Consider the following 16,374-nt stretch of genomic DNA (forward strand, 5'->3'; position numbering starts at 1 on the left):
AAAGAAAACTAGGACAAAAGGAGGATTTTGGCAAGATGAGAGGGAAAAGGTCAGAAGAGGAAACGTCAAGTTTGGAGGGGAGGGGAGAAGTCAGGGAAGGGAATTCAGACTGCTTCTACCTCCACAACCTCTTTCTTATGGCCCACCATACCAGATGGGAAGAGAAGGGGAAAACAACAAAACCAAACCAAAAAAATAAAAAATAAAAAATAAACCTCAGAAAGGTCACAGAATGCTGTGTGGCTTATATGTATTAGGAATGACCTGAATTTTGGTTTCTGTTCAAGTCAGAAAAGCTCCTATAACCCACAATTCTTTACATAAAATTCCTTGGCAGTTGCCACTGCAAATCTTCTGGTCTTTTCCTGTCTCCGAGAAAACAATACTATAAATGCAACTGCTGTCAATCAGGGAAGCCTGCCTCAAGGTTATGCCGGGTCAGATCTGGAAACCCAAGGATCAGCGAGTGAGGTGTTGACGGCAGGGTGGGTGGCAAATGGGAATGGAAAGAGCCTGAAATTTACAAGCTGCTGTCACAGGAAGATTAGGGCGAAAAGAAGGCCTGAGTTTGAAAGAGCAAAGTCAGAACGCAGGACGATCAAGACGTAGAGGACTCAAGGAAAGCCGTGTCGTGCTTTTATCATAGAAAGCCCCACAAATTTAAGCACTCGGCCAGAGGAGATTTAAATCTAGAGCAGACCTGGTCATTCCTCACAACATGACCAAATAGTATCCCATCTTCCCACGGGATTTCTCCTTTCTTGCGAGCAATCTGTCTCCTAGACGTCCCTGTCGTTCCTCGGGGTTGCGCAGGGCCTGGTCCATCTCAGGCGCTGGGCTGTGTGGTCCACCTCACTTGGCTGTTCGGAATCGAATTTCCTGTTCATCCCAATAAATTACTTATTATTAAAAAGGCTGGCAGTGAAGTCACCTGAAAGACCTTGATGGGGATAAATGAACTAGGACATAAAAGAAGAAAAAGGAGAAACAAGGGACGCCTTGATGGTTCTACAGTTATGCACCTCTGCTTTTGGCCCAGGGCCTGACTCTGGAGACCCAGGATCGAGTCCTGCATCGGGCTCCCTGCATGGGGCCTGCTTCTCCCTCGGCCTGTGTCTCTGCCTCTCTCTCTCTCTCTGTGTCTCTCATGAATAAATAAATAATATCTTAAAAAAGAAAAAAAAAGAAAAACAGAAGAAGGAGAGAAACAAGGAGGCCACGTCTCGCAGCCTCCCATGGCCCTGGCTCCCGACTCCCGCAGGACTGCTCGGAACGCCCAGCACATCATCATCATCAGCCACGGCAAATGCTTCTCTCCCAACCTGTTTCCAACTTTTCAGCGTATTTTGACAAATTAATGTTTACACTGAACTGTCTTAGGGAACTTTACCTGAGCAAGATGATGTCTATGCTCTGTAATTTGCAAAACACAAGCATGGACTCTTTTTTTCGAATGATGAAAAATTTTTCTGGTAACTAAAAGAGGAGCTATTTATCCTCTCTCTTCCTTCTCCAGGAAACAGCCATCAGGGTTATTCAACGGCAGTTGAGACGACTGGGTGTGTATAATTGAGGCAGTGTGATCCTTCTATTTTTAGTATAGAATACACCTCAACAAAGTGTCTTAATGTTCAGTAACTTAATGGCAGGATTGTCAACCAGATTGTTCCCTATCCAGCTACGACAGCACCTCTCTTTCAAAAAAGATGTGAAGGCATCAAAGATTCGATTTATATAACTAAACCTAATCAGTCACCCTCTGGGACTGAAACAGATAAAATAACATTGACAGTAGAATGGGAAAGTCTAAAATCTATATAAAACGTCACTGGTATTTTTTCCTTTAGGCTCATCTAGATAACACTGGGATCAACCCATCCGAAAGAACAACAGCTCCTTTCCCTCCTGCTGCCGCCGTGACACGGAGCCGGAGCCGGGAGGGAGGAAGGCTGGGGTGACCGCTGGTGTTTTAAGTTTCCTGAATGAGTATCAGCGGCGACAAAGGCTGCGGGGATCGGGGATCGGGGATGGGGGATCGCGGATCGCACGCGGAGGAAACGGAAGCATTTCCCGCAGCCCAGCGTTCTCCAGAGCCGCCTCCCCGCGTAGTTCCTGCAACGCGGAGCTGTTTGAAGTCTGTGGAACCCTGTGAATTCGGAGCAGGAGGACAGTTTTATTTATTTTTTTACTGGGACAGAAGGAACCCCTGGCCGGTCGTGATGCTGCCAGTCTCAGCGAGGCTCCTCCCGACTTCTCCGCGCAGCACCTGGACTCGGGGCGGCCGCGGCCCGCACCTGGGGACCGGACCACGTGCAGCCCGGGGCCTGCTGGGCTCCCGGGGAAGGACGCCACGGGCCCCACTCGCTGGGGGCGGGCCCCTCTCCACGGCGCTGTGGCTGGCCCGGTGGCCAGGGCCGGCGGGGGCGCCGCAGCCCCCCCAACCCCGCGGCCTCCCCGCGTCCACCGCCTCCCCCGCCTCCTCGCGGCCTCCCAGCGTCCACATCCTCCCACGGCCCCCCCCTCGCATCCTCCCTGCAAACTCCCTGCCTCCATGTCCTCCCCGTGGGCCTCCCCGCATCCTCCCCACATGCGTCCTCCCCGCATCCACGTCCTCCCTGTGTCCACATCCTCCCCACATCCTCCCTGCGTCCGCGGCCTCCCCACGGCCTCCCGCGGGCTCCCCCTGTCCTCCCTGTGGCCTCCCCATCTCCACGCCCTCCCCCCACACCGCCCCACCCCGCATCCTCCCCACATCTGTCCTCCCCGCGTCCTCCCCACATCCACGTCCTCCCTGTGTCCACATCCTCCCCGCATCCTCCCTGCATCTCCCCGCGTCCACGTCCTCCCTGTGTCCACATCCTCCCCACATCTATGTCCTCCCTGCATCTCCCCGCGTCCACGTCCTCCCTGTGTCCACATCCTCCCCACATCCCCCCTGCGTCCACGTCCTCCCTGCGGCCTCCCCGCGGCCTCCCCACGGCCTCCCGCGGGCTCCCCCTGTCCTCCCTGCGGCCTCCCCATCTCCACGCCCCCCCCACACCGCCCGACCCCGCGGCCTCCCCTTGGCCTTCCCTTGGCCTCCCCACGTCCACCCCGCGTCCGCGTCCTCCCCGGGGCCACGTGCCCCTCGTCTCCAGCGTTGCTCCCCCCGCGCCGGCGCTCATCTCCCTCATCCTGACGGGCGGCTCTCCACTTGCTCCTGGACCAGGGCGACGCGTCCTAATGGCTCTTCCTGCCTCAGGTCTTGATCCCCTTCAATCACCCCCCCCCCCCCCCCCACCGAGTGATTTTCTGAAATGTGAGTCTGGCCTTATCAGTTCCCAGTCCAAACGCTAGAACGGCTCCCCAGTGCCTTCGGGTTCAGTCCAGTTTCCTTAATGGCCCTTCGTGGTCTGTCCCCTGCCTGCATCTCGGGTCCCCTCTCTCCTCCTCCTGATAGTTTGTGCTCTTTGCTGAGCCATGTGGAATTTCGAATTTCAGCTCCTCGAATGGAACATGCTTTCTTGGCCCCCTCTGGGGTTTGCTTGCGCTTCTCCCTTTTCAGAAAGGCTATTTTGCGTGGTTAGTTCAGAGCAAACGAGACTTGCCTGCACTGGAATCCTGGCTCCCGGTTTCCCAGTCCATCACCTTCCTGAACCTTGATGGTGATGATGACAATGATAATGATGATGATGACAGTGGTGATGTTGGTAACAGTATCTCCATTTTGACGTTATTACCAAGATTCAATGAGTGGGAGCCAGAATCATGCCTGGGCTCTAGTAACCACTTGGTAAGTATTAGTGGTCTATTACTTCTCACCTGATTAGACAATGTTTCTCTAAGGGTCCTTGCGTGGGTCTCTTCATCCGGTAGGCACACTTTCTGTGTTTCCACAGTACCCTGCATACCCTTGTGGTGATCGCTATCACACACTCTTTGGTAACTACTTCTCTATTTACCTCTCTGCCCTGGCTGGTTATATATTTCTTGAGATTCGAGTTTTATTTTGCTCACCATTGCTTCTCCAAGGCTCTAAAACCGAGTCCGGCTGATAATAAGTGCTCAATAGGCAACTTGGTTTCCAACACAGAAAATCTTTGCTTTTCAAGAACTAAGATTTCAGGAAAAAAAGGAGATTCAAAGTCTGTATTTTGCATGTTCTATCATGGCAATGTATTTTAAGGAAGTATTTATATTTAACTAGGATGGCGTGTTGAACTAAGGAGACGTATAGCTGGTTGGATTTCTCTCCTGTAAACTACAAAAACCAATAAGGAGACAATTATAAATCGCTTCCCTAGAAAAAAATCAAAGTCAGCCTGAGGTTATTGCCATGTGACTAGTACCATCAAGGATTTCCACTCCTCTAAGGGTCTTAATAGACAAGAGAAATGGAAAGAGAGAAAGATAATGCTCTTTTTAAAATGTGAGAGAGCTATAAAGACTCTTGGCTTAGTAAGGGGGAAAGGAGCTGGTGAGGAGGAACCAGGAAAAGCCTCTCCAATATAAATCAGATTCCTCTTCTTGTTCTCTCTTGCTTTTTTCAAGACCAATGTCTGAGCTCTGTCATTCTATCAGTCTTTATTTCTGTTTCCATTTGTCTTCCTGTGCTTGCCGCTGCTCCTCCTCCTGACATTTGTCCTCTTAGTGAGTTTGAGAAGCTATTGGTTGGAAGATGGTAGATGCAAGATCATTTCTACTGTGGATCTACTTTAAACCTGTAAGATAAAAATGTTCCTGAAAATGACATATTTAATTCCTTACTTTTTTTTCTGTCCTGATCCAAGTCAAGAAGAACATATCTAGAAATAAGTAACACTAGTTTTGTATGGAACAAATTTTTTTTTTCAGTGAAAGAACTAATCCCAAGAGAAATTTTTATCATGAGTGGAGGGGCAAAAAGAGGAGGCATTTCTAAGGTGTAATTCATATTCCCTTTGTCCATCACCTTTAATATCTTTGGTTGCATGGATCCTCGTAATCAGAAGGGCATCTCTTTTATGGAAGGGGAAAATGTATCAAAGTTGGTTGGTAGAAATAATGTAAGTGATGAGTAAATTTGGTGGAAATGAACAGGGAAACTGAGACTAGTGGAAAAACACAAGACAACGAAGAAAAGACAGCAAATGTCTGTAATCTCATGACGGGTTGGAAGCAAGCCAAATGACCAAGCAGAGAGTCAAATACTTGATGAAGCGTTCACTGCATCTGCATCATTTCTAGTTACAGGTCTTCTTCAACTTACAATGGGATTATGGCCCAATAAACCCATAATACATTGAAAATATTGTGTCAAAAATGCACTCAATACACCTAACCTACTGAACTTCATCCTACTGAATATCATAGCTTAGCCTTGCTTACCTGAGATGTTCTCAGAACACTTCTGTTAGCCTATAGTTGGGAAAAAATAATCCAAAATAATTTTGTAAAAAATTATTGAATATTTCATGTAATTTATTGAACACTGCTGAAAGTGAAAAACAGATTGGCTGTATGGGTACAGAGTGGTTGTAAATGTATCGGCTGTTAACCCTTGTGATCATGTGGCCGAATGGAAAGTGTGGCTCACTGTCGCTGCCCAGCATCATGGGAGAGACTCATACTGAATATCGCTAGCCTGAGAAAATATCAAAATTCAAGGTACAAATTCTACGGAGTATCACTTTTGTATCATGTAAAGTCGAAGATTCCTAAATTGAACCATAATAAGTTAAGGACCATCTCTACTTTAGAATGATTCCTCCTAACTTCTCTTTTTACTTTTTAATTTTTTAAAGTTTCAAGTATAAAGAAAAGCAGAGAGGATAGTATGATGAACATCTATATTTAAGCAGTTAGGGCCCTGGCAAGAAAGAGAAGGCACGCTCAAACAGGAGGATTTGAAGAGCGTTTAAGAAAGGGACTATTTATGAAGGTGTGGGCAGGGTTTGGGGACCCACCAAGAGATAGTGTAGGCTTGGGGAGCTACTAACAGTGGGGTTTGTTATCTTCACAGGCCTGAAGACATGAGAATGAGTAGCAGTTACTTAAACCTGCAGAAGCTGCTTATGAGGAGTGGCAAGGAGGGAGCCAGGGTAATACATGCTCCATCTTTTTGTCTTTTTTTCCCTCCAGCTCTCCTGCAGGTACTTCTTTTGGTCAAGCCCACCAGGAAGTCAGAGGTTATAGGAGTCCACTAATGTGGTTCACCAACATCAGCTTCCTAGGGAATGCAGTGGGGTGAGAAGAGTGAAGGTATATCTATACAGGACAGAGAGAAGATATTCAGCACAGTACGTGTAGAAGAAAGAACTCCTCTCTAGAGGTGGAGACACATAGGATCTAACTTGTTTTTCAAGCTTTAGGTTGCAATCTATTAGTCAGTTGTAAAAACAGTTTAGTGGATGGTGGCTAGCATTTGAAAAGAAAAACAGAATAGAAAATATTAGGATGAATCTGATGCAGCAAGGGTGTGCACGTGTGTGTGTGTGTGTGTGTGTGTGTGTATATGCACATGGGCCTAAATTCACACTAGGTGGACATATATTTCTTACTGTTGGTCATAGTAAAAGAATATTTAGCCTGACTCAGAAAGGGCAAAGGGCTCAAGCAGGCATTTCTCCAAAGAAGATATACAAATGGCAAACAAGCACATGAAAAGATACCCCATCATTAGTTATTAGTTATTATATTAATTTTTTATTAAATATTATCAAGCCCCTTTTAGGATAGGCATTGTAAAAAAAATCCCCCAACAAAAAACAAATGGAAAAGAATGATCAGTAAGGATGTGGAAAAATTGGTGGTGCTTGTGCTCTATTGGTGGGAATGTAAAATGGTGCCACCACTGTGAAAAACATATGGTGGTTCCTCAAAAACTTAGACATACAGTTTCCCAGATATTTCACTTCTGAGTTTATATTCAAAGGAATTGAAAGCAGGATCTTGAGGAAATAGTTGTGCACCCATGTTCACAGCAGTATTATTCATAACGGCCAAGAGGTGGAAATAACCCAGGTGTCCACTGATTGATAAATGAGTAAACAAAATGTGGTTTATACATAGAATGGAATATCATTCAGCCATAAAAAGGAAGAAATCCTGACCCGGGCTACAAAATGGTTGAACCTGGAGGACATTCTACTAAGTGAAATAATCCAGTTCTCAAAAGACAGATTCTATATGATCCTACTTAATGAGGTGCCTAGAGTAGTCAAATTCATAGAGACACAAAGTAGAATGGCGGTTGCCAGGGACTGAGAAGAAGGGGAAATGGGGAGTTGTTGTGAAATGGGTACAGAATTTTAGTCTTCAAAGATGAAAAGAGTTCTGGAGATGGGTTGCATGACACTGGGAATTGACTTAACACTACTAACCTCTGCACTTGGTAATGGTTAAGATGGTGTTTTGGGCTGAATTGTGTGTTCAGCCCAAATTAATTAATGTTGAAGTCCTAACTCCCCAGTGTCTCAGAATGTGACTATATTTGGAGATAGGGCCTTTAAAGATGTAATTAAGTTAAAATGAAACCCTTAGAGTAGGCCCAATCCAATCTGACTAGTACCCTTAAGAGGAAATTTGGACACAGAGAGATTCCAGAGACATGCGCACATAGAACAGAGACCAAGGGAGGAAACAGAAAGTGGTCATCTGCAAGCCAAGAAGAAAGGACTCAGGAGAAATCAAATCTGCCGACACCTTGATCTTGGATTTCCCAACTTCCACAACTATGATAAAATAAAATTTCTGATGTTTGAGCCATCCGGTCTGTGGTATTTGTTATGACAGCCCTAGAAAACTAATACAGATGGTAAACTTTATGTTATGTGTAGTTCTATCACAATTTAAGAAAATGTGGAAAACAATGGTCTAGGTGGCTTTATTTGGAAGAAATCTGCAGAGAACTTTGTGAAGCAATAAATGATGAGATCGCAAAGAAAAAAATTTGTATTCTGTTTAAAGAGATTTGACTGGGACTGTGGGTTGAGATACGTTGAGAACTGTAGACCTGTTCTCTAAGTTTGAATGAGGTCAGCATGGGTATAAACCAAATGTTGGTGGGCTCTACTTACCTTGTTCAATGTAATCATTGGTTGGGAGGAAGATCTTGAGGAAGCAGTGTGGGTTCTTAAAACTTAGCCACTAGTACAACTCTCAATCATGACACTAAGTTTATTAATAAACTTTTCTGTGCTTAGCATAGCGTTAGGGGGATATTGATCAGAGAAGTTAAATATTATTCCCATTATTTTTTATTATGTGTTGCCAATGCCACTGTATTTGTTCTTTTCAACATCCTGTCCTGCAGTTTTCTTGGCCTTTTTTTTTGCCCAGATATCAAAAGAGCCCAACATTAGCACCAGCAGTGCAAAGACTGGCAACACCTTGAAGTTCTCCTCTTCTGTACGTGTCTGGTTTTCACCTTCTTACAGACATCCTGTCTGGGCCTGACCAGTCCTGTCAGCTGGGTAGCTATTTGAGTTCTTTAGCAGAGCCGTCTCCCCTCTTGGGGGCCGACGGCTTCCTGGAGGAGAGGATGAGCTCAGAGCAGCACCCCTGCAGGGGGTCCACTCCATGGACTTGCTCTGCCTTCTTGGATCCACTGACATCCCAATGGTCCATGCCACCTTCTTGTGGATGCCAGGCACCTACCCATAAGTCCAACGAGCTGAAGCCCTTGCCTACTGGCACTTTGGTGTGCTACCTCCCTGTGGGGCACCTTACCATGGGCCAGGTAGGTCCACTTGGCAGTGTGACATACCTGGGTTTCCCAGGCCTTACGTCTGTAGATCTTCCACACCATCTGGTTGAACCATGTGGCCACATGCTGCTGCCACTCCTCTTGGAAATGGGGCTTCAGGATTGTGCCATTCCAGCTGGGCTACATAGCTGCTGCCCACAGGCCTCCTCCCAGAGAGAGTGGCCAGTGGAAAAGCACTGGTGCTGCAAAGCATCCTGAGGTGGTCTATTCCCATTTTACAGACGAAGAAATTAAGGATCACAGATGTTAGGTTGTTTAAGTACCTATACCTAGTAACACATAATTAACACGTAACTGTGTTTGAAGCAGGGAAAAACATGAACAGTTTTACACTTTAGCTGGTGCAGTATCTGAGAGAAGTATCTAATAGGAAACAATCATGTGGTAAAGGTCTTTTAAGTAATAGGAAGAAAATATTTTCTGTACCACACATATTGGAAGTCTTCCTATTCCTGTGGGAAGTGGTGGGGATCCATAAAACCTTTAGAAACTTGCTTGTGGTTAGGCTTTTGGGTTTGTTCACAGCAGTCTTTTAAATCAACTTTATTGAAATCTCATTGACATAGGATAAATGCATGAATTTTATGTGTTGAGTCATTGACTTTTGACAAATATATACACCGATAAGCCATTACCAAAATCAAGACAAAGAACTTTTCCATCGCTCCCCAAGTTTCTAACAGTTCCTTATCAGTTATCTTCCCTGCTGCACACTCCTATCTCCTTCTCCTCCTCCTCCCTACCCATCTACCCCTGCCATTCCCGCTCTAGAGAAGTACTAATTTATTTCTATATTATAGATGAGAATTTCCCCCCTCTGGAATTTTGTATAAATGAAATTCTACACTATCTAGTTTTTCATTTGTTTGTTTGTCTTCTTTGTCCTGGCTTCTCTCATTCAGCAAAATGTGTCTGAGATTCATTCATGATGTCTATGTATCAATACTTTATTCCTTTTTATTTCTTTATTTCTGGGTAGTGTTTCATTGTATAAATATACCACAATTGGTTTATCCATTTACCTACTGAAGGACATTTGAGTCTTTTCCTTCCAGTTTTTGGCTATCATGAATAAAGCATCCATGAATACTCAAGTACAATTGTTTGCTTGGACATATCCTTTTATCTTTCTCGGCTAATTACCTATGAGTAGTTTCGCTGAGTTGTAGGTACATGTTTAGCCTTGTAAGGAACTGTCAGACTGTTTTCCAAAGAGTCTTTTTAAATACTCTGATGCATTCCCATCACTACCATATAAGAGTTTCAGTTGCTTCACATTGTCACTAGCACCTGGTATTGTTGGTTTTTGAAATTTTAGTCCCTGTGGTGGGAATATAGTAGTTTCCCATTGTGGTTTTAATGTGCATTTCCCTGTTAACTGAAGATGTCAAAAACATTTTCACATTCTCATTGGCTATTTGTATATCTTCTTTTGTGAAGTGTCTATCCAAATTTTTTTTGTCCGTTTTTAAGTATTTTTTAAAAAACATTTTATTATTTATTTATTTATTTATTTATTTATTTATTTATTTATTTATGAGAGACACACAGAGAGTGGCAGAGACATAGGCAGAAGGAGAAGCAGGGTCCCCTCAGGGGAGGCTGATGCAGGACTCAATCCCAGGACCCCAGGATCATGACCTGAGCCAAAGGCAGATAGATGCCCAACCACCGAGCCACCCAGGTACCCCTTTTTGTCCATTTTTAATTGGGTTATTTGTTTTAACATTGAGTTCTAGGAATTATCTTCATAGTCTGGATATAGGCACTTTTTCAGATATATGTTTTGTAAATGTTTTTTCCAACCCTATGGCTTGCCTTCCCATTTTCTTGGTGGTGTCTTCTGAAAAGTTCTATATTTTGATGAAGTCTAGTTTATTAACTTTTTTCTTTTATGGTTATTGATTTTTGTGTCCATTGGAGAAATTATTCCCTGTCTCAAAGTTATGAACTTTCCTTCTATCTTAGAAATTTTGAAGCACATATTTTATAGTAGATATTTACTATGGAGCAGGGTTATATTAACTAAAAAATTAAAAAATAGCAAAAGTAATAATCAGATACTGCTCATGGTTATAGGCTGAAGGTAGTGATTTGAGCAATTTTAGTTTTGGAGACAGAAATGACTAAAATTAGTATATTACCTCTGCAAGATGAAATTCCTAGCCAGTCATTGCATGGTGTGGCACATTATTGGAGCTGAACTTGTGAGGGTTGCATCTATGCATGGTAGAGAACAAAATGAGAATAGAGGCAAACCAAAACTAGAATCAAGGCAGATATGGCACCAATCTGACCAAGGGTTCTGCTAATATGGGAGTGAGGACGGATAGTTAAAAGCAGGTGTATATTATTTATAAGTTTTATATGTATGAATATATATATATATACACACACATAGACATATATGTGCTTAAATTAACTTTAGCAAATTGTATGTACTTTATTTTGAAACATCAGTCACTTTTTTCCTAATGAAAATTCTTCAATAATTTATCCACTCAAGGCTTGATATAGTGATACCTGCATTGAGAATACCAACCAACATTCTAACACACAAGCAAGAGTCCTTTACAGAGGCACATGAGGGGCTTTATTTGCTTCGAACATGGAACTTAGAGCAGATACCTTTAACAGCAGGGAGAAAATCATGATATTTCTTTGCCACCTAGGTTTCTGATGAGGTGAATAAAAGAAGAACCACTTGTCCATTTGAGAGCTAAACTTGAATTGAACATTTCTTTACCTTCTGAAATGTTCAGTTAAGTGCTTTTACACTTCAATTTTCCAGCCTGGGCCAAGACCAAAAATGCCAAAATGATATGAGAAAGGCTGTTCTTACTGTTTTTCTGGCTGGGATTGGAAGAGAAAGTGCCAGCAATCTTGTAAGAAAGCCTGTTCTCGAAAGATCTGCAACCCAGTTTGCAGAATCAAGGGGTTTGGATAGTTCAGATGAGTTTGGCTGAGTGTCCTGGTGTGTTCATCCGAATAACACCCTGCAGAAAGCATTTTGTCTTATCAAAGTCAACCACAGAATACTTTGTGTACTTCTTCAGACATCTTAACCATCATGTGTGCCCATCCAGATAAACCGCTAAAGGCTAGCTGAACACTGCCAAATTGAAATGTTTGAGTATGATCCCTACAACTAGGATTCAGATTTCAACTTGAAATAATGAAAATAGTAATCACAGCGATAATTTTATAAAATGTTTATAGAATTGGCTCCAAAGTGCATCAGAGTCTTTAAAATACAGAAGGCATTAGAGATAACTTAGCCTAACGTCTCATTTTATACTTTAGAAATTTAAAGTTCAGGGAGATGAGGTTATTTGCCCACAATCATGTAGCAAGCTAGAGACAGTGTCCAGCCTGGAAAATAAAATCCTTTCTTTCCTATAATACATTATTATGTAGGCTGGGTGATTTGTTCTCTATCATATATGAGCCCCAAAAGAAAGAAAGTATCTATAAAGTTATTATGTGGTCATAGTATGGCAAGTAAAAAGGAAATTCATTAGATGTGCTGGAATGGAAGATTATCACTTCAGTATTTAGGGCTGGAGAGCCAAACAATATATTCAGATCTATTAAAACGCCTTATTGATATGCTTGTTTTAGTATATGTTAATTATTTGGCAACATTATATGCTAGAAGACATTCTTTCTAAAAAATTTTCATTTTGAAAGAATCTTGCTAGAAGGGAAGTTAATGCCTTGGGAGCCTGAGTTGGGAATTCTTATTCACACTCATCTATTCAAGAAGCAGCAGTGGAAGCAATCATTCCTCATGGCCATCATCCTTCCCACATCCCAGGTAGGATGGCCATTATTGTTATTATTATTTATTATATTTTTAACAGGCTCTGCTGATTGATTTGATTAAAAAAAGTGTTTGGAATACAAATAGCATTTGTAAAGAATATTATTTTATTTCCTCATTGGTAAAAATTGGACTTGGTCTCCATAATCTCTAGGTCCCTTTTATCTCTAATATATTAGGATTCTATGCATCTGGGTCCTCTGTTACACACCTTCTATTTCTCAGCCAGCCAGCCAGCCACTCTGTATCCCATATATTTGTATGGGGACCCCAAATACTATGGGGACCTGACATGAATGAACATACATATACTTCCAACGTGACTATATCATATCACCTTAACCATAGGAAAAGTCCTTCTATGTGCATAGCACATGCACTACAGAGTTTCTATAATAGGGAACACTTTAAAATTATGGTAAACTTTGTACTGAATTGGACACGAAGGACCTTGGTGACCTCAACCCTGTCAGCACCATTGTTTCTGTACTACCAGAAGAAATACCTACCTGCTGGAGTGATATAAAGGAAGCTGTGCTTTTCACCAGAGCTGATAAGTTATTCTTAAAGCATTTAAATAAAAGCGTAATCCCTCACGACTGTGGGTTTGGATAATGTAGGCACAATGACTTTTTTATAATCCAACGGAAAGATATATTATTCATTAGATGATAGCAGTACAGTTGATTTTACTCATTTTATTTACTATCACTGGTTTTATTTAGCAGATGTCACAATGTAAGCAATTTCTATTAAAGGGAGTATTCAACAGTTGGAAACAGGGCTTTCAAGTGAAACACCTGGTTCAGAAATGGTATATGTACATCCTGTGTGATAACAAACTTAATCCAAAGTACGTATTTTTCATAAAATCTTACCTAATTCTCTACCCTTTATATAGCTCTCCATTTTACTTTGCAATTTTAAAAAACCACACAAAACAATTCTTCAGCACTAGGTCTTATTATGAAACACAGTATATATTAGAAGCATCTGAGCCCACTTCTATGAGGAATTTAAAATAGTCAAACTTATAGGAGCATAGTTTGGTGGTTGTCAGAAGCTGGGGGAGGAAGCACTGGTGAGGTGTTGGTCAAAGGGACAAAATTCAGTTATGTGAGATGAGTAAGTCCTAGCGATCTACTGTACAGCATGGTACATAGAGTTAACAGTACTGTTCCGCATATGTAAAAATTTGCTAAGAGCATAGATCTTATGTCAATTGTTCCTTTTTTTAATTAAGATTTTATTTATTTATTCATGAGAGACACAGAGAAAGAGGCAGAGACATAGGCAGATGGAAAAGCAGGGTCCCCAAGAGGAGCCCAATGTGGGACTTGATCCCAGGACCCCAGGGTCACGACCTGAGCCAAAGGCAGATGCTCAACTACTGAGCCACCCTGTCAGTTGTTCTTATCACACACACACACACACACACACACACACACACTAAAGAGGGCAGGAGGAAACTTCTGGAGAGGATGGCATAGATTGTGGTGATGGCTTAACGGGTGTACACTTATCTTCATATTGATCATGGTGGATGCATTAAGCATGCACAGCTTTTTGTATGGAAGGGAAGGAAGAAAGAAGGGAGGGAGGGAGTGAGAAAGAGAAACCTAGGAGACTAAAGAGGAGCTAACTCTCTGTTGGATCAGAAAAGCAGCATCTTTTCAATAATCTTGAGCGTTGGCAAAGTAGGATCAGTGTGTCAGAGGCAGCAAGAGAGGTCATTAAATGAGGTGGTGGCCACTCGCAGCGCAGTTTCCAGGCATATGTGAAGCAGGCTTCTGGTCGGTCATCCTCCTGGCTCCCTTCCTTTACCCTTTCTCTCTGCAAGTACCCCCTGTCCCCTCTCCTCTGGCTGCTGGGCTGTCTGCCCACTGCTACTCTCATACAGTCCTTCCCTTTCTACAGCCCTTCTCTTCCCTCTGGTCGGAAACACCCATCCTTTGGCAGTTACAGATTCTCAGATTAAATAATACATACCTTCAGGATACATGTAGGAAGTGTACCCTGTATTTGCATTTTGAAAAAGCAGATGATTAACCCTAAACACAGACAAAATTAGCGTGAGAATGTTTGTAAGTAGGAAAAGGTTTTCTAGTGTTTTCCCCTACCCCAACCCACTGGGATGTCAATGGATTTCCAATAAATTCCTAAAAATAGTACTTAATAAGGAATTACTTTTCTTCTAAAACTTTGCAGACTCTCTTTCCTGGCCTATAAACTCCTAAGGAGGGTAAAGAGTTGTGCCTTCAGATGCCAGGAATTGGCCAAACTAGGTAAATAAGACTGGAATACCCTCCTTTTTCTTGATAGTAGTCATATTTTGATATTTATTTCATTTTTAAAATGAGTAATAGATTTCATAGTTTAAGAATTTAACAAGAGTGAAAATGAGTGCAAGGTTTTCCTCTCCTCAGCCCCCATCCAGTAGTTTCCACCCCTATACGAAATAGATAACCTCTGTTATTAGCTTCTTGTGCAGACTTCTAGATATTTAAAGTGTTTATGTCTGTGAATATTAACACTATTCCTTTCCCTGCTTAAAAAAATGTAGCATACTATGTACACTTTAGTATTTTTCCCCTCATTATATCTTACGTATCTTTATATACTATGGAACATCCCCATTCTTTGAAAAAACTTTCTTCTTATGGCTGAACATATCCCATTATTTAGATGTGCCATGATTTATTTAAACAGTTCTCTATTGACAAACTTTTAGATTGTTCCAATCTTCTGCTATTATAAGAACTGCTGCAGTAAATAACCCTGCACATTCATGATTTTGCCCATGTGTGAATATATCTGTAGAATAAACTCCTAGAATTGGAACTGCTGAGTCAAAGAGTACATGCATTTGTAATTTCAATAAATATTGCCAAATTGCCTTCCAGAATGATTATACCTATTTACACTCCCACCAGCAATGAATCACTGCTCCCATTTCTCTATATCTTGCCAACCCTAAGGGTTGTCAAATTTTTGGATTTTTACCAACCTGATAGTGAAATATGGTATCTTGATGTAGTTTTAATTTGCATTTTTTCTATGTGGGAGTGATTTGAGCATCGTTTCATATGTTCATGAGTCATTTGTATTTCCTTTTCTGTGAACTATTACTCACTTTGCTAATAGAGGTTTTTTTTTTCTTTTTAATTCTATGGTTTCTTTGTAGGTTAGAGTTGAGTTCCTTGTAAGTACAGTGAACTGCAGATACCTTTCCCTAATTTGCTGTTTGCCTTTTTACTTAAGAGTTGTTTTAAAGACTGAATCATGTGGGTAATTGCATTAGTACTTCCTGTAGTTTTGCCTGCACACACAGCTATGGATGAAGATAGATAGGTAGATAAATAGATTGTGTGTGTATATGTAGATTTTTTAAATGGCCCTCTTTTTTTCTTGGAGTGTAAATACTAACACACAAGCAGGTCATGTATTAACCCTTCCTGTAGCCAGAGGAGTGCAAGCATATTATCGAAAAGAGGTTCACAGAGTTTATGAAGTTGCCATTGGCACTAGAAAAATGACTGAGACATTGAAACTTTACTCCCCGGGATGCCTGGGTGGCTCAGGGGTTGAGCATCTGCCTTCAATTCAGGGTGTGACCCCAGAGTCCCAGGATCGAGCTCTGCATCGGGCTCCCCACAGGGAGCCTGCTTCTCCCTCTGCCTATGTCTCTGCCTCTCTCTGTGTGTCTCTCATGAATAAATAAATAAATAAAATCTTAAAAAAAAGCCTTACTCCCAAAGTTCATAATTTGGTAACAAGGGTGGCAAAGTTGTGCAGGCAAGTAAAGAAATACAGTAGAGGGGTGCCT

The 16,374-nt window shown here is 42.2% G+C and overlaps 1 long non-coding RNA gene and 1 pseudogene across 1 annotated transcript in view; one reads left to right on the forward strand and one right to left on the reverse strand.

Annotated features, from left to right (window-relative positions):
- LOC144293663 (uncharacterized) overlaps positions 1 to 16,374 on the forward strand; it is a 652,264-nt gene that overhangs the window by 224,165 nt on the left and 411,725 nt on the right. The gene's annotated exons all lie outside the window — the stretch shown is intronic.
- On the reverse strand, positions 8,220 to 8,851 carry LOC144291457 (large ribosomal subunit protein eL13 pseudogene; annotated as a pseudogene).

The sequence above is a fragment of the Canis aureus genome, chromosome 2, assembly GCF_053574225.1.
Source record: "Canis aureus isolate CA01 chromosome 2, VMU_Caureus_v.1.0, whole genome shotgun sequence".
NCBI classification, from domain to species: domain Eukaryota; kingdom Metazoa; phylum Chordata; class Mammalia; order Carnivora; family Canidae; genus Canis; species Canis aureus.